Here is a 24093-nt window from a genome sequence, read left to right as displayed (position 1 = left end):
CTGTGACTGTCCACTATGTGACTTCAGAACAGGAGATTAGTTTCGCGCTGCAGATGACAGCCATGCAAGTGAGCAGATTGGAAACTGGAGAGGAACATGTTGCTATTTTTAGTAAAGTCTATGTTGCATTTTTTGGAGAACATTATAAGATAGACATTATGCCAATGAGATTTTCTTTATGTTCTAACTTTTTTGCCAAATAAATACATGCATGCAAAGAATATTGAAACCTGCAAAGCCCTCTCTCTGTACCAAAAATGTACCAAACCAAACCGAAAATGGCTACCTTTGACCCGTAATATGAACCAAAACTTGAATTTTGTGAACCATTCTAGCCCTATCTTGTATGGCATATTTTTCATTTGTGTGCTGACTATCGCAAACATCAGAAATGCCAGACCAGGGGTTGGCAACCTTTACTAACAATAGAGCCATTGTTGGCCAAAAAAGGAGAAAAAAAATTGAAATGGAACCGCAAAACTTATTTTGAGCCTTACAGAGGAGTAGTCGACCGAAAAACACCACGTAAGAAATGTAAGAAAAAGAAATAAGCCCATGGAATAACAAGTGTGCTTTTGCAAGCAAGCACACTAAATTAGCCATCAATACTAATAGTTCATACTGAACCTTTATCAATATTAGGGATGGGCGTTTGGAAGAAACCTGCCAACTCGAGCATCTATAACGTTAACGATCAATTAATCAATCAATCGATATGTTTTTATACTCCAGTATGTATAAAAACCTGCATACATGGGCAAAATAAAAGATTTTTATACGGTTCTGTGCAAAAGCCTGTTTTGATAACGGACGCTTTTATTTTGAAAAGACGAAAAGAGACTTCCTGTCGATCGTAAAACTAACTCAAGTGAGGTGATACTGTAAAGATAACGTCAAGGAGTTCAGTGTTTTATGTTTTAAGAAGCATGATGTTAGTTTTCACAGTAATCTTGCATATTTAAGTGTGTTTTTTTGGATAAAATTGAAGGTAATTCATGCTTGCAAGGTTTGATACAGTAAGCCAGTTTTCTTCAAATGAATACTCTTTTTCTTGGATCTTGTATGTTTTATATTTGTTATTGCAACTTTCAGTTTGCAAACTGTAGCTTTATCCAACTTAATTCTCAGCTCATTGGCTTATTGACGTACGGCCACAGAACTGAACACTCAGCTGTGTTTCATTTCAGTGATACTGATACCAGTCAGAGATAAAATTATAACTAAAAAATACACAGATCAATTAAAAATTCCACGTGATCGACCAAATTCTTAACGACCATTAATCAATCATCGTTTAATTATTTCCATACCTAACTAATATGATTTTGTAAGAATGCAGTGAGGACCCAAGTGCAAATACGATGCTGGACACAAAAAATATCTTTAAACTAGACTTGAACTTACTTATGGTTAAGACCCCATAGACCTTTTAACATTTGAATTGACTAAAAGGTTAAAGCATTTTTTTTAATACTGTAGATAAGATAGACATTTTTACAACTGAAGAATACAAATTGCTTTGGGCCTACACCAATAATAAATGAAACTGTTTAATTTTGTCCATTTTTTTTTTGTCACAGCCACAAGCCTACCGCTGTGCTAGGCCAACTATCAATAGTTTTCTGCAGTTAAAAGATAAAAAGGAAAATAACTGTATGTATTTATATGTCTCTGCACATATATCAAAGGACCAGTAGCAGTACAGAACAGATCATATTCTTTTAACATAAGTCCTGGAGAGGGATGGAGGGAGGGAATAAAAAGGTGTTAGTCAGTCAGGGAAATCACTGTGAAGACATTGTTTTTGTGCAGCTAAGGCCAAAGAAGACTGTAATATCATTGAAAGCCTTAAGGGGACGAGTGGGAGGAGAGAAGTGTAGGTGGAAGCGGTGTAATGAAAATGGGAGTAACAACACAGCTGGCCGGTCGAGCTAAATTATCAAAGAACACCTCATGCGTAGGTTTATAGCACAAGCAAAATAATGAATAGCGAATAAAATGGCTCTGTTAGTTACTCCGATACATTTACTCATTTGCGATGCAGTTTTGGCTTCACCCATTCTGTCGACTTGGCAAAAAACGAGGGGCTTCATCTCAGTGTGAGACAATGACACTTGCTGTTAGATGCAGAGCACCACAGTGGAAAAGGAATATACTACAGCACGTTTTTTGATATTCATTGGAGGGCTGCTTGCATGCGAGGCCTGTGCACGAAGCTGTAAGGAGTAGAAAACTTGGCTTCCTGAACAATGGAAACATTAATATGATTTGATGAGTCGTCTTCCCCACTTTTTCTTGCATCCCACGCACATTATGTTTGGGGAGAGCCAAAGAATGCCATCTACTCGCATTATGTCTGGCCAGTTACTACTTGGTTGTGGATATGCAATGCGATGGGCGCTCATAATATTATGATATATTTTTGTTAAAGTCAGACTGCATTAGCGAGAAGTGCTGCACTGAAGAAGACTGCAGGTGGTTTTAGTTAAATATTGATAGGTCTGTCTTTTATTTTGCCCACCCCCTCTGTGTGCTTCTTAGTTTACACTCCACAGGGGTTTTGACCACGAGCAAAACACTTTAAATTAGCTGCCCTGCTGAAAACCTGACTCGGCCATAAATAACCTTGGCCATCTGAAAGAGATGATACCAGTATTGAACTCCAGTACTAAGTTTCTTGAACCACAGATTTATCCCGTAGAAGAACACCTCTATCTTTCATTGAGTTCATTAGAACACTAAGACAGTAAGCCAAAACACATTCTTTTAATAGTGACAAATGGCGACTACGCCTGTTGCCAAGGCTATTTCTGTGATAAATGTGCCTTGATGCTTACTTTTACTGAAGTGCTATGTCGGCAAGAAGCAAGACTGGAAAGAGACTTTGCAGAGGCTTTTTGATCCTGTTGAGAAAGCTTCTTTGAACTATAGTTTTATACATTTAATACTGGAAAATGTTGGACAACGGATATGTTACCTTTAAGTAGGGCTGGGCGGTATATCCGTATTAGGAGTTGCATTGATATATTTTAGAGAGAGATATGTAGATGACAATACGGTATTACTGATGTATAATATCTTTTGATGTTGCCTTTTATGACCGCTATTTGTTACAGCTGTTTGCTCCTCTCTGAGCCAAACAGGCACAAACACATGGCGGACACAGTGCCGGTTGATAAAGAGAAGAGCTATTTCCTAAGATAAAAATCCCAAAGGTTCTGTAATTTGGAGATATTTTAGATTTCGGATTGCAGATGAAGAGCAACACGACGTTGTTTGCAAAACATGCTGCAAGCAAATAGCCTAAAAAGGTAGGAAGGAAGGTTTTGAATTGGTATTTAAATAAAACTGGTTGATTATAATTACTTGTGACGTTGATTTAAAACTAAACACTTTGCATGTTTTGTTTAAAATACCAACATATATCAAATATTGCAATTCTGCCTAAAAAAACCTGGATATGAGTTTCGGGCCATATCGCCCAGCCCTACCCTCAAGACATACATTGTTGTTTTAAAAAAATGACATATTGTAAATTAGTGGTCGACCGATACAGGTTTTTTAAGGCCGATACAGATACCGATTATTTTGACATCAGTCTTAACCGATCCCTGATATGTGCTGCCGTTTTTTTTGGGCCGATTCTTGAAGCTGATATTGCCTTTTCTCCCTCCATTTACATGATAAAAATGACACAATGATAACAAATGTTACACAATTCTCAATTTAAACAAAAAAAAAGATTTTTTTTTTTACAAAATAAAGACCTTGTTCGAGCATGTTTTCTTTGATATACGATATTTGCTTGCTGTTTTTATTATTTTCATTTGTTCAAAATAAAAATACATAATCACATTTAATTCAATCCTGGCCTATTTTAAAGTATTTGTACTGTATAACATAAAGCTGATAAAATGCCTTTATTTTCTATTTCATTACTATACTGTCTTTTGTTCACTAGTAATCTAGCATTGCTCTTCTTTACCACAACCTAACTCTACAGGAAATAATTCCAGTTGAATTCCAAAGAAGTTGGTTGTGTAAAATGAAAATATGCATCAGATTCTGAGTGCAACCTTGCAAGCAAGCAACAGGAACTTACCGGCAATGACAGGATCATTAATAAAAATGTTTCCCTGGAAATTTCACATAGTACCTTTAAATGACTTCTTGACATGAAGCCAAGAAAAATCAAACTTGGCTGTGACATCTGGAGTTTCAGAAAGGTTCACAGTGTTTATAGTGTAAATATTGAGAGGATGTGAGTGTGAGAAAGCAGAGTGTGACAATCACAGCAAAGGGGAAAGGTGACTTTTGTCACATCAAGAGGTACAAAAGATGTCAACTCGAAATGTCTGTCACTCTATCACTCCGGTTTTCTCACTTCGACACCTTTCTGCCGGAGACAATAATGTCAACCTAAACTCAAACCAAGTGAGTGCTATATTTGCAGAAATCAACGTGGGTAGCATATTAATTATCTTTCCATATTCTAATAATTTACTAATGTGTTTAAAAGCTTACAAAAGTCGACTCCATTCTTATTGCCCTTAGTAGTATTTAACCCTCAAATTTAAGGAAAAAAAAAAAACATCTCATAATTTCTACAGTTATACTAGAGTTCACTGATTGTCCGTTTAGGACAAAAAGAAAAATACTGTAAGGAGTCAAAACCTTTTCCTCTCATAAATGTTCTATATCCTGATAATCCAGTGCTGAGCTATCTTTTATCATGTCTTTGACATCTGAGGTTTTGACAGATACAAATATTCAGAGTCAGGAGACGAGCCTGATCTCATTCCGGAGCAGTGAAAGACAGGCAGATACAGAGATGAAATGAAGCAGCCCTGGTGCCCCAGGGCAGCTGTGGAGCACCATTGGTGCACAGGCAACTGCTGTTATCCTGGCAGACAGTTCTCAAGCATGTAGGGCTACAACTAATGTCTGACCCTGTGACTTCTGCTGCTTAAAAGCTGTTTTGTGGGGGCATGTCTTTCAATAAAGGACTGTCAGTTCCTTCCTATGTCACTCGGAACTGTTTGTCCTTATGCTTCTGTGTGTGTTTTTTTCTTGTTCTTGTGTCAAAGAGAATCTATACACAGTAAACGGATATTCAATGTCTCTTCCGCAAATGATGCCAAGTGAAAGCACATCAGAAGCAGAACTGCAGCAGCGTCAGTCCTCCTCGTCTTCACTGGGTGCATTCAGTATTGCCGTTTTCATCAGCAGTTAAGCAGTCCCCAGAGCTCAGGGTGGGTTCCGATCTCTCTACTTTTAAGGGTACCGACTGAATTCTGCTGTCCTACAGAGTACCGACTCATGTTTAACCCATAAGAACCCACACGTGTAACAAACACTTTAAAGGTTCTAGAATCTCCCATATACAGATTTATGCTTCACCTTAACTCATAAAATCCTAAAGCAAGACTGTGTGACTGTGACAAGAAGTGACTTCCCCATAATGTGGCTGTGACTGGAAACAGAAATGTGAAAAAATTGCCTGTGTAACCTATGGACGATTTTAAAATAACCCCCTAAAACCTGAAGTTTCTCTGGAAATTCAACAGAAGTGTCAACTCCTACTAAATAGTCGATTTTTCAGCCCCTGTAGCAGATAGAAATGAAATTCAAAAAGTATTTGAGAGCTTATACCGGTTATATATATTGCATTGCGACACTCCCACATGTATTCTGATGCATTTCATTGGCCAAGAGACCGAAAGTAGGTGGAAAAAACTACAAATACTACAAAACGACGTATCCGGCTTTAATGGTAGAATAACGCAAGGGCGCTTCCAGTTTTAATGGTAGAAATGTGGTAATGCTTTCCGGGCTTAAATGGGTTAAAGGCCAACCTTCAATTTAGTAAATCCCCTGTTTGTTCCCGTTTATTCCCTTAAATTCCAGTTAATTCCCATGGAAATTTTTCAACTTCGAAAAAATCCCAGAATTTTGCAACCCTATTAATCAGTACCTAATTTCAGCCTCCACTGAGACACGTTAGTCTGTCACCAGGGCATAGTGTGCTGCATTAGAAGAAATACTGTTTTGGTATTGGAGAGTAAAGGTATTGTTGGGTACCAGTACCAAATTCCAGGTACTGGTACTGGTATCGGTCCAAATGTAAACAGTACCTAAACCTACGCACTGCCCAAAACGACTGAAAAACCAGGTTGAAACATCGAGGTGAAAAAAGCTTGTTAGAGGAAGCTGGACAAAGTAGCTCATCGACAAATTTGTTATTTAAAAATCCATATTGTGACCTTAAAACTTTGTGTAAAACACAAATCAATTGGCTATTCACAAGCAACTTTTCAGAGATTTGTAAACCCAACATGATTAAATGTCTGCCATGTTCTCTAAATTGTATTTCCTGCCGGGAAGAAAAAAAAAAACCCTTCTCACATTATCTCCCATCACACTGTGATCCAGGAATAACCGCACCAGATTAGATATGACAAAGAATGGCTTCACCTGTTGTCCATTCAGAAACCCTTCATATCATTGACTACATGCACTACCTTGAGTTGATATATCACCTTGAATATAATCCAGTGATGATGGGAAATAAATTAGCTGTGTGTCCTAGTGAACGAAGGTTGCCTCTCTTAGAAAATGAACTTTTCCCCCCTGAAGATATGGAAGGCTTAGCTGTAGAGACAAAACTGGCCTGAGGCTATAAAGAAGCACCACACTGACTCAGCTCTCCCCAGTGTGAGCACGTCTGGATCCCCTGCCAACACGGTCTATGATGCAACCCATATGGCTCCAATGAAAGGTTATGATTAAAAAGGAAATATATATAAAACTTCAGATAGGCGCCGGGATCTGAATTATGGATTTTCCTTCCTAACCGTTAGATTCTGTGAAAAATCTGTGACATATTGTATCTATATATAAATATCTATACACACACACATACACACAGACATAAAAAAAGAAAGAGAGAAAAAAACAAACCCTGAAGGTGGAACAGCTCAGAAACGGATGCCTGGCTCCTGTTGTTTGAGTCAGAGTTGCTGCTGTTCTCTGATCTGAACTGAATGAATGTACATTACAATAAAGCATGTGGATGTGGAGACCTGTCAGCGCTCAGCTTGACGATGAAGCCACAAGCCAAATTGACAGAAGGGGGGATTCTTGCTTTACCTGCTATTACAGAGTGTGCAGTGCAAACTCAGATAGTGCCCTTGGCCCCCGCTGCTTTAGCTTCAACTAAGAAAAGACAAACTCTGAGGCGGAATTTTGAGCCCTGTTGTTGCGGTACAGAGTGTGTCATTAGGTTTGTGCTGTAGGGGATGCCGACTATTGACAGACGAGGTTAAAGGAGGCGACAGATTGTAACAAGGCGGTGAGCATCCAGCAAGTGGTCAACCAACTGTTCTTTTGAGACTGGTCTCCCCTCAAAAACCACCCCATAGATCCTTTGTACAGGCAGCAAAATATGACCCATATTGTGGCTCAGTTGGTAGAGCGGGTTGCCCCCCAACCGAAGGGTTGGTGGTTCGATCCTGACCGTCGCAGACTACATGTCGAAGTATCCTCGAGCAAGATACTGAACCCCAAATTGCTCCTGATGCTGCTTACATCTATGCGTGAATGAATTCCCAATGGTGGCAGGTGGCACTGTTTAGGGTAGCCTCTGCCACCAGTATGAATGTGTGTGTGAACGGTTGAATGAGCGCAGTCTGTAGTGTAAAGTGCTTTGAGTGGTCACAAAGTGACTAGAAAAGCGCCATATAAGTGCAGGTCCATTTACCATTTACCATAGTTTTGGCCCATCCTACCCCGCCCTCTACACTGGAAAAAATTGGTGTGACATTTACTTTAATGTAAGCAATAATCTAGGCAAGTTTTTCCACACAGAAAGTGTAATCTTTACCCAGGCTAACAGTTCTTAAGTAATATTTATTTAATAGAACCACTTATTTTTTCATTAAAATACACAAGTAAATTGCAGATTCACTGATGTCCCTCAATTATATTTTACTTGGAAATATCAACTGCCAATGAACTGGTTTAGTGAATATTACTTGGAATGAATGATTCAATTTACATACAAATCTGAGGACATATTATAACAAATAATAATAATAACATCAAGTAATGCACTACATGAAAAACTGCTATTTTAAAGTAAAAGCACTGAATTTGTATTTCTTTGTAGAATTTCTATCGATGATTGAAATAATAATTACAGGGCCAAAAAATCTCTTTTTTTCAGTGTAGTAGCCGTTCTAATTCTGAAGGACAGCAATATGTAGTTTGAAAAGTTGCAGTTGCACTTGGGGCGGGTGGGTCGAACAGATGTCAGACTTTCACCCAGTAGAACAGGATTCGTGTCCCATGTGAAAACCAAAGCAAACCATTTAAACATCTGAACATCTGTGCCTCACGTTCTGACGTAACTACACTCATGCTCAAAAGTTTGGGGTCACAACGAAAATGTCTGTTGTTTTCCATAAAAACACACGTTTTTCCATGAAATGAGATACAAAATGAATCTGAACTATAGTAAAGACACTGACAAGGGTAGAAAATATCATTTTAACCTGTACAAATCTCCAACTTTACCTCTAGATACTCAACCAGCCTGAAGAACGATCAATTTCTTGCTTCTCAAATCAGCACAAAACAGTTTTCAGCTGTGCGAACATAATGATTAGGTGTTTTAATGATCAATGAGCCTTTCAACACTATAAAAGTGGATTAACACAATGTGCCACTGGAACACAGGAGTGATGGTTGATGTCAATATATAATAGATATTTCATAAGAAAATTAGACATTTTTCAGCTTTCCAGTCAGACACATTACCACATTAACAATGTCTACACTGTATGTCTGATCAATTTAATGTTATTTAAAATGTTTAATCTTTCAAAAATAAGGACATTTGTAAGTGACCCCAAACTTTTGAGCAGTAGTGTGTCACTTCAGGTAATCACATCCTTGTAACTACTTCACTTTAGCCGTTTACGTTCACTTTCGACTTTTTAAACTTTCTTTTTTAACACCGTATCAGAACGTTTTTTGCCCTGGACCTAGATCAGTGGTTTAATAACCTCAATACAACAAAACTGCAGCCTTTTTTATATGGGTCGTTTCGACAAAAGCAATATGAGTGGTTATTTTTTAAGCGGAAGGGAGAAAAAGCTGCACAAAACCACAAATACTCAACAGCTTCTCTCTGTAAAGTGAAAATGACAATATCTCCTCGAAACATTATCACCTTTTCTCTTAATTGTTCCGTTTGTAACAAGCTGTATAATCAACTTGTGAAAGATAATGACACATACTAATGTCACTGCAGAAAGACTAATTACACTTCGAGACATTTAAGTGTTTAATGCACAACATATGGACAGCCCTTCTAATTTCCCATGTTATTTCAGTCTGGCTGTGTGTTTCTTTGCTCTTTCTTTTGAAATCAATTTATTTTATGATTGAATAGTCCAAACATTCTTTGAAAACATTGTTTATGATTACAACAGATCATTATGTCAAAGCAATGTTGATTCATGCTAAACAAGAACATGATATTTACTGAATGAAGGCGTATTTACTACAAAAGGGGTTTTATTCAAAAAGTAAGAAATTAAAACAAAAAATGTGGATGTATAATGATCAAAAACAAGCTAATTGAAGCAAACCTGGAATACTGAATGATGAAATTAATAAATTGTAGAAATATAGAACATAAAAACTCGGGTCACTTTAGACCCATGTTGTGCATCAAAGGGTTAAACAATGCTCTTATACACTGTAAACTAATATTCCCACTGCAAAATTTAGCAACTTTTAAATTGTGTGAGCTCAGGACTATTTCAGGATAAAATTGCTATTTCATATAGTTCAGTAAGATCTCAAGAGTGGGGAGAAAAAAATCCTATTTTTTTATAAACTCAAATATAAAGGATTTTTCACAGCAGGGAAAATGTACCTTAGTTTCTTTTTCAAAAGAGAAAAAAGAAGAAGTCTTCTTGTCTACCAATCAGTGATGATAGTATTTGTTGGTGACATGTCTTCTTTTCCAAGCTGCACAGACTGTAAGGCAACCCACAAACATCATCATTCACTTTTCCACCACCACAAGTGTTGTGAATGTGTGTTAACGTCCCACAGTCCCACTGAATAAATGATTTTTACTGAAAGATTAACAATACAGCCAATTGAACAACAGATCTCCTGCCTTTCTAAAGGTCATTTGACGGTTCCAGAGTCCAGCAGATATTGCAGTTGATGGAAAATGACCCTTCTTTAAATGATAGAAAAGCATGCCTTTATCATCCTTAGTGTGATAAAGTCCTGGTGCCTTGAATTGCTGTATTTAATGCATCAGCTCCCTGTTACTTTGTGAAGGGCTCTTAAACATAGTACATTAAATTCAGTCATGGGTTAAAGTCCTTAACGAAGGGATAAATTGAAGAGCAAAAGCATCATTAAGGGGTTACCTTCGGACCGGTATGTATCATTTAGATACTTTTCCGCTTGATTTATTTACTCCACGGTCAGCATTTCATTGCATAAACCCACTGAAGTTTTTAAGTATAACTACCAGGGATCCTCATTCTCACATTCCTGGAGACAACACCAACATCCTGTCATTAAATATCTATTTGGCAACATACACAGAATGTTTAATAACCCGGAAAAGTTTTTTTTCTTGTAGAGTTTTCAAAACACTGCCTTGTTCCTGCTCAAGACTTGCATTATATAACGAGGCCAAAACAAAAAATCAAAGGTTTCAAATTCTGATGGGGTTATGGATCATCTTCTAACTATTTTTTCAAAAGTTTCACACCTGCTCGGCAACGTTTTAGTAGACATAGAGGCAGGAAATCAATCCACAAGCTTATGGTATGATTTGATTTGGATGATGTTAATATAAAATATACATAACTGACAATGAATAATGAATAAGTCCTGCACCTTTATGAAATCAGCAGAACATGACAAGTTGGAACAACTCAAAAATGTTTTTTGTCCAGTATAACGCAGTTATAATGACTAAATAGAGACTAAATAATTAGAAAACATTAAATTTCTTCTTTTTAAAATTTGAATTAAACAGGGTATATATATAAAAGCTACAACACCCTTTAGAGTGCCCTCAAGTGTTATTATATTGAAAAAAATGGGTCTCCACATTCTATGCATATATTACTATTTGCATATTTACAACCTCTCCTCTCCTGTCCTCTCCTCTCAGCTCTGTGTAAGCAGATTTTCAGTGAATATTTGTCACGTGACCGTTCGTCTCAGCAGATGTTTTAAACAGCATCTAGTTATTCCAAATGGTTAATTTTTGGCGACATTTTAAATGAGACGTAGAATAAAATAATTTTCACAGAAATATCACGATTTAAAGTTACGTTTTGGTTACTTTTTCTAACAGAAACTTTTGTAACCTATGATCCATTCAACAATGACTGTTTTTACAGTTTCTTTTGACGATAAATGTCGTATATTTGGCGATTGTTTAAAGAAAACATCTGTTAGTATGTTCAGAGGGATAATGATACAAACCACTGTTATGCTTCCTTCCAACAGAACAGTGATAACTGACCAGATAATAGTGATATTTTCTAGGCGGTATACCATCATTTGCAACACAAACTTGAATATAGGTGTCAGGTGTGAAATATAGAGTCAGCAAGCAAACCGTAAACAGCACAGCAATGCAACTTGTCTATTAATTTTCTGTCGAGGTTGCAAGTCATATATATAGAAAAGCAATCAGCTGTTTTGCTGGCTTCTTATGGATGAAACGTCACCTTTAGGCCCTGTACTGAGCCAACTTAGTACTGTGGAGCTGATCCAGGACAGTTAATTAGTGTTGTCTTCACCAGATTATGCAAAAACGCATTTTCAGTATTTTCTTTTTTTTACAGCCTTTACTGGGAATAGTGATTGGAGAGGTTTTTTTTTTAGGTATTTTCTTCATCAGTGTGACCTTCATCAGTCATTTGCGCAGCTGAAACTTTATGAGAAAACAATTGATGTATTGCGAGTTGGCCTCTTTAATCACAGCTGAACAGCTTTTGCCTATTACAGCTGTTGTCTCCTTCTAATTACCCTGATCTAATAAGTGCATTTGCTGGCTGTGACAGACATATATCCCGAACTATTATGACTGTCATTATCCGGCCGCAGCATTTTTCAGTCAACGCACTTCCCATTTTCCCTTAATTAGACATTGCTAAATGTTAACAGATAAAGCTTGGGCGAGCAAGTCAGCCTGCGTTCAGATTTACACCCGGGCTGAGCAGATGGCAATAAATTAGATATGAGAGAGACACACAGGGACAGAGAGAGAGAAAGAGAGAATGGGCAGTGGCCTAAACAATTACTGAATTCCTGTTAAATGGTTGCAGAAAAAGGACCTGCCATGTTCGCTTTTGTGGCATTTTTGAAGGTGCCAGTCTCTATTTTAATCAACAATTCAATAGAGAGTTCAACCTCTTCCCATCCCATTCCCACTGTTGTAACCACCGCCAAGGAGGTTATGTTTTTGGTGCAGTTTGTCTGTCTGTCTGTCAGTCAGCAGGAACATTGAAAAAATTCTGGCCTGATTTTCATGAAACCTGGTGGAAGGGGTTAGTGTGGGCCAAGGGACAACCCATTGATTTTTGGAGCGGATCTGAATAATGTGGCGGACATACAAATTAATTTCCTCTTTCGTTTCCTCCGCATTTGTGCTTCATTTGTGTGATGCATGAATAATCTTAAAAATGAGTTTCCCAATTGTGTTCCATGGCTCACCTGATCCGCTTCAATTACTAACAGCTAGCCTATCAATATGTTGTTCCAGCAATGAATTACAACAGATTATTTGTAGTGTCCATGTTGTTTCCACTTCACGACGTAAAGCTCATGAACACACACAAGTGGGAACAATTTTCCAACTCGGGAAAGAAGTTTGACAGCTGAGGGGAAGTACTGGACAAATCTCCAACCATAATTTCAGCTGCAATGTGAGCTCAAGTCCGCTGCAACTTTGACTGGCAAGGTATGTTGATAGGCTCAGATTGTCACTTTAAGTGTCACATTACATTTAATATCAGGTAAAGGATCCCTACAGGGATAGAAGTTTTTGTTTAAACAGAAAGAGCAGCTAAAATGCTTTACATCAAATTCCCCAGACTGTATTGACAAAAAGCAAGAGTCAAAAACACACTTTGTTCAAAGTTGACAGAAAAGAACAGTCAAAAAGATATCTTGGTTAGTTTTTTCTATTGTGTTCGAGCAATTTCCAACTCTGATTGAGTTGAAATCAACCCTTAAATCACCCCCTTGTGAGTTCTTGTTTTAATTTTTGTCAACTTTCAGTTAACCGGGTAAAATTACAGTTTTTTTTTAGTCTGGTGTATTTGGCAAGTGTGATATAGCTGATTTTTCTAGTGAAACAAAGGATTTTACAAAAGGTTTTAGCTGTGTTGGGGTCCTTTATTTTAGCCACAATGTTCTAACCATCAAAGCTTAAAATTTGAGTAAATCTGATCCGACTGCGTGAGTCTCTATGCTGACGATTGGCCACTCTACGTTAGTGGGGCGGGACTTGGTGAAGGGTCAATTGCAGGCATATCCCAACAGTCCACCAGGGCCGAGCCGGACTATGCACGGCTGCTTTGATATCCCATCTTATATTCAACATTTAGATCAAAAGGGTTTCTCTACACAGACAGATAACTCACATCTCCCACCAAGTGATAAAACTCCCTCCCGGGGTTAGTGAAGTGAAGAAAGAATCTTGCAAGCATGCATTCAATAGAACCGCTCAACTGTTCATTTCGAGCGCTCACAAATATGAACGGTGAGCTCCTCAACATTGTTATTCAATAAAACCTAAAAAGGGGCTAACATGTTCACCTCTACGCTTGACTGAATCCTGATGACATCTGGCAGTACAAGATTGGCCATTTATGAGTCTTCTGTTGCACCACCAGTCGATCTTTGTCACATTACAGAAATTAAACTTCTATTCACGTCACCGAGAGTCGATAACAGCCAGGTTGTTGCCGAACTCTGCTGCAGCATAAAGTTCTCTCTCAACTTGAAAAGTAAGCACAGAATACGTAAATGCAGAATACATTTCCCAAACTTGTGTTCAATTGTGTTTCTTTTCCTTTTGTTTACATTTTCCCCACCACGGTAATGACTCCTGTCGGCGGGGGGATTCTCCCCTGTTGAAAGCCTTATTATTTGATTATTTGAGACAGCTCTAAAAAGTGTGTATGTGTAGACGCTTGGTGATGCTTAATTAAGTGGCTCTGATGCTGTGGAACCGTCACTTTTGCGATTGGAGGACGGGAGAGAAGTGAAAATAAATGAAACCCTTACGGCATGCACTATTGACAGAGAATGAAGTGCTCATGAATATGAAAATCAGGACTTTGACATGTTGCCTGACAGAAATACAGTCGATTATCACAGTTAGTAGATATATTTTCCTGTGTTATCAGTTATGAATAAAGTGTTCTTGTTTCTTGTGTAGAGAATAGGATAGCAAATGTTCAAAGTTAATTAATAACAGGAATGTTTGTGAATTTACAGGAAAAAAACGAGAATTTACTAAATTGAAGGTTGGCCTTTAACAGGGAACTTAAATATAGGCGAGGAAAATATATTTTTGCATGATCTTAATTTCATGGAAGTACACTTGAATCTCTGCTATTCCTCACTTAAAAAAAAGCTAGGCAAGTTTTTCCACATAAAGCATTTGTAATCTTTACTCAGGCTGTTTCTAAGTAATATTTATTTAATAGAACCACTTGTTTTTTTAATGAAAATACACAAGTAAATTGCAGATTCACTGATGTCCCTCAAATACATTTTACTTGATAATATCAACTAATTAAGCCAATGAACTGGTTTAGTGAATATTACTTGGAACGAATGATTCAATTTACATACAAAACTGAGGACACATAATAACAAACAATCACTAAGTAATGCACTACATGAAAAACTGATTGAAATAATAATTACAGGGCCAAAAAATATATATATTTTTAGTGTACATAGCACACTGCTTCCTGCAGAGCTGCTGAGGCCACACCCCTGTCGAGGCCACGCCCCTAACATGCACTTTGTATTTCTCTATCACATGTTCAATTCAACTTTTACATGTTGAATGGGACTTTTTTTGGAGGGAAGGGCTCTTTTCATTTAGATTAGATTAGATTAGATTAGATTTATTGTCCTCAGGGGGGAATTCATTTTCACAGCACTGTACATATGAACATTAACAAGATGATCAGCAGTAACCTCACACTACACATGACAGAGAAACATTACATGGCAAATAGACATTACACTCTGTGCTCATCCTGCTCTTTTGCTTGTAGCAGCAATGGCTGCAGGGATCAGGCTTTTTCCAAGGCGAGCCCTTTTACACCTTATAGTACTGTACCACTGATCAGAAGGCAGTGGGGTGAGGTACTGGTTGAGTGGGTGTGTAATGTGCTGTTCTATTGTGGTTGCAGTGTGTGAGATGGCCCTGTTGTTCAGTTCTGTGAGATTGGGTGTGGGGTCTGATTATTCTGGCAGCACTGTTGGTTGGAAATGTCCCGATAACATTTTTTCCCTCCCGATACCGATTCCCATACTTGTGCTGTGGGTATCAGCCGATACCGAGTACTGATCCGATACCAGTATGTCATGAAAAAATATCATACTACACCTGCATAACTATGATATGATTATCATTGTGGTAAAGCCTGGCTCAGGTTAAACCCTTTGTAAAACATGAATAAATACAGCAGATTTAAGCCATTTATTTTTTACATTCATTTTTAAATAAAAATGCCCTAAAAGCCTAAATTTGGTGCCTCTCACACATTCTATTGCCACTATTCCACCTTAATCATTGCATATTTTAGAGAATTATTGTAAAGGAGAATAAGGGTTCTTCTGTTTTATTTAAGGCATCTTATTTTGACACTCTTCTTGTAAATTCTGTGGTGGACTCTGCCAACACATTCATTTGTTCTTATTTTGAAAGCTAGATGTGTTTGCTTTTATTTTGAAGGCGGGTCTGACACGTTCTTCGAAGCAGTAAATAGATTACTAATTTAATAAATGACGTGGTATCGGATCAGTGCCTGGACTCCAGTACTCGCCAATACCGATGCCAGCATTTTCGGCAGTATCCGATACTGGTATCGAAATCGGAACAACTCTACTGTTGGTGATTCGTGTGAGTTTGGCCCGGTTGGTTACAGTTAGCATGTTGAAGAAGTAGGAGGAGCATATGGAGTATATGATGATTTAACATTTTGAATGGGTAGGATTGATAGGGATGAGTTATATCTAACTGAACATTCATGTTTTTGTTGTTCAATGAAATAATTGATTGTTCAATAAAATATTTAAAACTTTTTTAAAAAGTTTTTTTGGGATTTTGTATATTTACAAAATTCCCAAGCTTAACTTTCTATGGAAAGAGAAGCTATATGAAATTTACCAGATATGTTCCACACCTTTGCAACCCTACAGTGTAAGAGATGTTTGTAGAAATTACAGTAAAACAGTGTCAAATAGCATCAGAAATATGGCATAAAATATTTTTTTTTTATATCACCATAGTAGACGCTGTTAATTACCATAAATCAAGGAATAGTACAAAACTTTTCAATTGTAGAAAACAGTTTTTTGTCATGTCAAATTAAAGTAGAAATACCATAATGTCACAAGGACACAATAATCCTAAAAATAAAGGGACTACTGAGTTGAAATTAAAATTTTTGATAATTACATTTCAATTCACAGTAGAAAACCCACTCACTGTATTTTTAACAGTGAAGTCATGGCAACCACAGCTGCCGGTATTTTACTGACAAGTTCTTTTTTTAATTTCCCGATATTAAAACCTGGCAATGTTTCGAGAATCATTATTTTTTTTATGCACATTTTTTAAAAGTAAGTTTAAACTTTACATAAGCCCACGAATGGTGGCGTCTTCAAACCATGGCAGTGACAAGCTGGAACTGTACAAATATGAACAGTGTGAACAGTTACACTCACAGTCATACATAGTCATACGGTTTATAAATGTTAAACAACTCTGGATTAGCTGCTGTTGTTGTTATTTAAATGTGATGGATTGATTATGACGATTCCATTACACATCTTTTCATACAGATTCACCCTGAGTGTTTAACTTTACAATTTTATTCAAAATACAACCACATTAGTTTCTTTTTCAGAACAAGATTCATCACCATGGTTTTTCTATTACCACAGTAATCTAAATGCAAATTCTAACTGTCCCTTTTTCCACCAGGATGACGCTCCTGGCACAGCATATGCACTGGAGTTGAGATGTGTTTTGTCCCTTTTTTATTCTACCTCTGTTACATGGAAATTTAATCTTGAATGAAGACTCCTTATCGTGTTGACGTGCTGTAAAAGAAAAGATGTCACTAATTGAACAGAAATAAAGCCTTGCAGTTAGATTCTGACATTGTTTGTCTGCATCTCCGGAGCGAGGCAGAGTCGGCTGTGTGAGACTTTTCTGAGGAGAGAATCTGAGCCACAGGGATGACTAAAGACGGGAGTTTTATTCTAAAATAAATCATCATACATTACACGGAGCAATCAGTAGCGTAGTTATGGATTCATGGTGGTACGCCGCGATGATCCAGATTTTAATTTTTGGATCTAATCAAATTAAACTTTCAACATCTAGTCCTTTTTTTAAACTAAAATGTTTCAGTGTATTCCTTTGGGATGCATTTACCATCCGGACTTAAATGGAAGCCTTGTGGAGTTTTTCTCACTAAAAATGTCCGCCTACTTTCATTGCACACTTTTATACACACAGTGTGATGCCACAGCTTTCCTGGATGCACTGATATGGATTGGTGGCAGTGAAAGGCTTAATCATTCCTGACTTCCTTCTTCCCCCTGCCATCAATTTTCCCTGCATGGATATAGTCCTGACTGACACCTGGCGAGTTGCTTTCTCCTATCTCCGCTCCTCCTCGCCACTGTAAATGCATCCGGAGCTGAACGTGACTGTCCTCATGTAACTTCAGACCCACGTGTTGGTGGTCTGATACCGATAATCTTCCCCCTGCACGTTGTGTCTTTACCGTTGCCTCACTTGTTCTCTATCACCATGGTCAGGGACGCCTGCTGTGGCCTTTTTTATCATCTTATTCATTAGAGGAGTGAAGGCTATATGGGATTTCTGTATCCACATCATTCATTCTGTTCATTTCTTCACCCTCTAGGCAGAAATCATCTTGCATGAAGCTCTCATGAACGTAAATCACAGCGTTATAGTGTAACATAGAAATGGTTAACAATAATCCTTGCTAATTATTACATTATGGCTTTCTCTGTTTAACCCTCTGATCTTTTTACATTTAACTCTCCATGGCTTTGTATTTAACTGCAATATATAAGTCCTGCGCCTCTATAGAATCAGCACAATCATGGCTTGAAGTGGGAGCAACTCAGTTATAATGACATAAAACATAAGGAAAATTCTGACATATATATATATTTATTATTATTATTATTATTTTTATGGTAATACACTGAGATTTATGTATGACCTTTTCCAAGAGTCCACAAGTGTCAGGATTATTGGGGGAAAAAAAATCAAATCTCAACTTATTTACATATTGAACTATTTGCATCTACTTGCAACTTGTCTTGTCCTCTCCTCTCAGCTCTGTGTAAACAGCCTGCAGTTCTATCTGATTTTCAGTGAATATTTTTCACATAACCGTTCTTCTCAACAAAATCAATCATGGCTTGCTAGTTGAGTCGAGGAGCGCAGAATTTAATGTTTTTAACAGGATCTACTTACTCCAAACGGTTTATTTTTGGCGATTTAAAAAAAAAAAAAAAGACATAACAAAACATAATAAAGTGATTTCTGTCAAAATCACTTTATTCTATGTCGTCTCATTTACAATTTTAAACCTTGTTTTGGTTACTTTTTCTTTAACTTTCGTAACCTATTAGCCATGAGGACTTACAAAAAGTTAAAATTTTGACGATCATGCCTGTTTTGACGGTTTCTTTCCACAATTAAGGGTGTGTCTTTGCCCGTCTTTTAAAGAAAACATGTTTTTCCCCTGGCAGGATGGTGAGGTTCAGAGAGTTTAAAAAAAAGAAAGTATTTTCGTGTCAATTAATGTGCCTTGACGTACATGAAGTGTTGCCATATAGTCAAAGTTAAGAACTAAAGAGGAAAAACAAACCGCTTGATACTTCAATATGGATTCCAGCCACCTTTTTAAAACTCTGACGGGTTTTTGATAAATTATTAATTTTGCTTTTTGTGCATCATGTGCCAGTGGGAACCTATTTTTGCTGAACATTAAATGTTCCATTCTGATTGCTTTCCAAAGAAACAAATGGAGGCATTTTTTTGGTGTAGTCAGCAGGAGTTGGAAGGGACAACATTAGAAGCTACACAGTATAAGTCCTGGCGGTAGTCTTATTTGATTATGTTGTGAAATTCTCAATCTTTTTTACTCTCCTCTCAGGACGGCCATCAAAACATTTAGTCTCTCCCCTTAAAACAAAGACGGGAATCAAATACGTTAATAATGCCAGCACTGTGGGTGCTATCAGCGCTGGCAGAAGTACCTGATAAGAGACTGATTAGTACAAGACGGTGCTCTCAATTGAGGCTAATTATACACTTTATAGTCTCTGCTGACAAACTGCGATGTCTGCGTGTGTGTTGTTGGAACGTTAAGGTGGATTTAATGTTTTAATTAATATTTTGGCATTTCGTGGTAAATCAGGGTAACAACACAGAGGCACTTGTGCACTAACTAACATGAGCACGACAATAAATTGCATGCAAGACTACTACAATTAAATAAAATCACAAGTGGAAAAAAAAAAGAGATTTTAAATGCGACTATAGGAGTGCACAATGGTGACTTGAGGCTTTGTAGGTTATATTGTCACAGGTCTGCAAATTAAATTCTCTTGGAAACACAATTACTAATGATGGGACTCTATTGCACCCCAGAAATTGTATAACACACTTAAAGGTGAACTAGCAATTACCCCTCAGCCAAAGCCTAATGAACTCTAGATTATTCTGAGGTTGAAAAGAAACAGGCAGCAGGGAGTCTCGCCTCAGTCCTCTTGTTGTTCAATATAGAATCAGCACATAAAGATTAAAAGGCAATTGGAAGTCTTTCTTTACCCTTTTAAATAAACACAGTATGATTATGTGGGTGTTAAATACAGCACACTGACACTGACAGGGTGACGTCAAATATGCTCATCGGGTCATTCCAGTGCAAACAGTTCTGCAGTATGAACATTATTAACCCTCTGAACTCTGAAAGTTTCAGAGTGTTTTCACATTTTACTCACTGTAGCCTTGTATTTCACTGCAATATAGAAGTCTGCACCTCTATTGAATCAGCACAGTTATGGCCAGAAGTGGGAACAACTTGAAAATGTTGTTGTGTAGAATAAGACCGTTACAATGGCATGGATCATAAAAAAGGAAAAGTGCAAGTTGAATTTTTTCCATTAGGTCCTGTGAAAAAGTTTCAGGCAGGTGTGGAAAAAATAGAAATGCTAAGAAAAATCGAAATCAAATCGATATTTGGTGTGACAACCCTTTTGTCTTCAAACTAGCAGCAGTTTTTCAAGGCATTTTTTCCACACCTTTTACTGTATATGTATATATATATATATATATATATATATATGTGTGTGTGTGTGTGTGTGTATGTTTTTTTTTAAATTGGAATAAAATGGAATTTATATATCCCAAGTTCCCATGAGTGCAATGGATAATGGAAAAAAATGCCTCTCCACATGCTTAGCATATTTTGTATTGCATTTATTTGTATTTGTACAACTACTTTCAACCTGTCCTGCCCTCTCCTCTCAGCTCTGTGTAAACAGCCTGCAGTTGTGTCTGATTTTCAGTGAATATTTGTCACGTGACGGTTCGTCTTGGCAGAACCAATCATGGCTTCACAGTGTCACAGTGTTTTTAACAAGATCAGGTGATTCCAAATGGTTTATTTTTGGTGTCATTTTAATTGAGACATAGAAAGAAATATCCCAATTTTAAGCTTCATTTTGGTAACCTCTTCTAACAGAAACTTTTGTAACCTATGATCAATTCAAGGACTGTTGGGAAGTTCAAATTCAGACAATAATGCCTGTTGTTACAGTTTATTTCTACCATAAACGGTGTATTTCTGGTAATCCATGAAAGAAAACATACTTTGGGGTTCAGAGGGTTAAAGAGGAACAGATTGAAGACAGAAATTAAATAACGATGCTTTCCTGCAACATGATGGGGACATGCACTTGCATCCATTAGCATGCTTTCAATAAAAAATGTAATTGAATTCATTGAATGTAAAATAAACATTGAATTCTCAGTGCAGCTGTGAAGTTTATTATCAGAATCTAGTTATTCCGAACGGTTTATTTCTGTGGTTTTAAATAAGAACTGAGAAATATCAAATTTTTCACATTTTAAGTTTTGCTAAAGGACAATCGCAAAGAACGTAACCTCAGACCACGGTGCCTGTCTTTACACTATTTTTTCAATAAAATGTATTTTTGACCGTTTCTGTCTTTGATCCATTCCTCTTTAACCCTCTGAACCCCAAAGTATGTTTTCTTTAATGGATTGCCAGAAATGTGCCGTTTATGGTAGAAAAAAAACTAACAACAGGCATTATTATTTGTATTTAATTGTGTATGATAACTGTGTTTAAATGTTGTACCTCGTCTCTTTTTATGCTGCTTTCTTGGCCAGGTCTCTTTTGGAAAATAGATTTTTTAAATCTCAGAGACTTTTACCTGGTTAAATAAAGGAAATAAATATATTTATAATTATCGTCGAAATGTGAACTTCCAAACAGTCCTTGAATTGATCATAGGCTACAACATTTCCTGTTAGAAGAGGTAACCAAAATGAAGCTGAAAAATTGGGATATTTCTTTCTATGTCTCTTTATTTTTTCTATAAACTGTATTTTTTGACAGTTTTTTTAAAAGGAAAACAAACTTTTCAAACTGTCAAGGCAACTTGTAGAAGCAACCGGAATAGTTCTGAAAGGGTTATTCTGTTGAAGTGCTTTTTTGAACCTTACTCCAGAAAATGTAATCTGTGAGGTTTTGTCGGCATTTTACAATACTCCAGTAAAATATATTGACCTAGGCATGTTGAGCAAAAATGTCCAAAGGAGAGACTGTTTTATACAAACATTTGTAATAATTTCTGATAATAAAGTGTGAGGGCATATCTGATGTAGCCAAATAGCATTTAGAATAAATAATGAGGACATTTTTACTCAAAAATGTCTGCTTAATTATTTAATGCCTCAAATGGATTCAGAAGTCTACATCAAATGGATGAACATCAAACGGAGGATAAGGAGATCACAATTATTCCACCACAGAACTTCACATCCACTTTAAATGAAACTCTGCTGAATCTGATTAAATTTGTAGGTAGAAAGCATTTTTTGAATCTCAAGCCCTCTATTAGACAAAAAATGTGATGTTCCATCCCTCATTCTCTACCATCTGTTGTCAATTATCTGCTTTATTTGAATATCTACCTTTTACAAAAGCACAATTTTTTTTGTCTGATGCCAAGTGTAATGTGGCGACCAAAAAGAGCACAGAAGTACATATGTAAAATCAATACAAGCAAGCTGTGATAAGCTCTCATTATGTTTGAGTCTGTCCCTATTCTGACAGACGCAAGGTAAGCAAACTCCACAGGTATTGCTATTGTTGGACTACATCTGTTGCAGCAAATAATGACAAAGCTGCAGAGTAACTGCAGGGAGCCCCCTATAATCCTGGCACCCGAGCTGCACATTAACATGTCGATTTATTATACAGACCCGTTAATCAGTGTGTACATAGGTTCAACGTGTCTTAATTACCCTGTACGACAGGAGGATAAACTGTCGATTGGGTGTTGTACGGATCAGATGTTTAATATCTTATTGTTGGCCAAGCAAGACAACCTTGTACCTGCAGCATATGCAAAGGAAACCCTGACCTCATAACAAAAGGTTTGCCAGGATGGATTACTATCATTGGAGAGGATCAAATAGGTGCACAAGCTGTAGAGCATCTCATTCTATGATCAGGATGTTTATGCAACATCACAACCTTGAATGCGATATGGCCGTTATACAACCGCTCTACAAGTGCCATTCATGAGTCAACAGCAATAAGCAGAACAGATTTTGATTTGCTTGTTTGGTTTTTCATCGACTCAGCCAACACAAATAGTTGCATAACTGCTGGGACCGGGGACAGTTGCTTTAAAAATAGACCTAGTGTCTTATATGTAATTTTAAGTCAGACTTGCCATAGACACTTAAATTTAGCTGTTGCATAATAGGTTCCAATGGGTTCATATTGCAGTATTGGTGGGAAAAAAACACTTTACCGAAGAAAACTGGATACAGTGTTGGAGGCGGAGCTATGTTTATTCCCTTTAAAGGCTGCTCAGTGGTGCATGATGTCAAAAAAGTTGGACTTCTGTGCATAAAAAATGCTTGGATCCTTAAAAAAATACCTGGATTTTCCGTTGTTATTTGCATATATTGGACCCGAACGGCTTACACTTCCAGTTTAGCGTTCCGATAACTTGAATCAGAATGAAACTGTTCAATCTTACAGGTCTTCTAGACTCTCCAAATGTTATCTGTAAAATCTGTCATTTTGTGGACATTAGAAAACAAATATCCATTGATTTACAGATATTTCTTTGAAATCTTTCTGGGCATCTGGACATTGTATTTTAATTCTCACTGAAATGTTGGATCGACATAGGTGCTTGAGCCAAAAATGAAGTGGGATTCACAAAAAATAACTCTTTTTAAATGGATTTTAATGCGGTACCATTACCTTGGTAGATAAGGATTATGTCTGCCACATTCCAAGCATATTATGAGGGCAAATTTTAAAGTCTACAATGTCACATTCATGCAGTAATTCACAGGTGATAAAACTGGGATTTAACCATGCTCATCTACAGTTCTGGTGAAACCAAAGACTTGACTCAATACTTGTCCAGCTGTGCAACTTTCTTCTGAAAGAAATACTGATTACA

At 37.1% G+C, this 24093-nt stretch overlaps 1 protein-coding gene and 1 long non-coding RNA gene across 2 annotated transcripts in view; one reads left to right on the top strand and one right to left on the bottom strand.

Moving 5' to 3' along the window:
• The window catches only part of LOC131961693 (uncharacterized), a 97384-nt gene that overhangs the window by 27101 nt on the left and 46190 nt on the right, over window positions 1-24093 (top strand). The window lies entirely within an intron of this gene.
• LOC131961692 (cadherin-12-like) overlaps window positions 1-24093 on the bottom strand; it is a 149020-nt gene that overhangs the window by 96726 nt on the left and 28201 nt on the right. The window lies entirely within an intron of this gene.

The sequence above is a fragment of the Centropristis striata genome, chromosome 23, assembly GCF_030273125.1.
Source record: "Centropristis striata isolate RG_2023a ecotype Rhode Island chromosome 23, C.striata_1.0, whole genome shotgun sequence".
Classification (NCBI taxonomy): Eukaryota; Metazoa; Chordata; class Actinopteri; order Perciformes; family Serranidae; genus Centropristis; species Centropristis striata.
The sequence above is the reverse complement of the archived record's forward strand: the minus strand, read 5'-3'. Positions and strand labels throughout refer to the sequence as shown.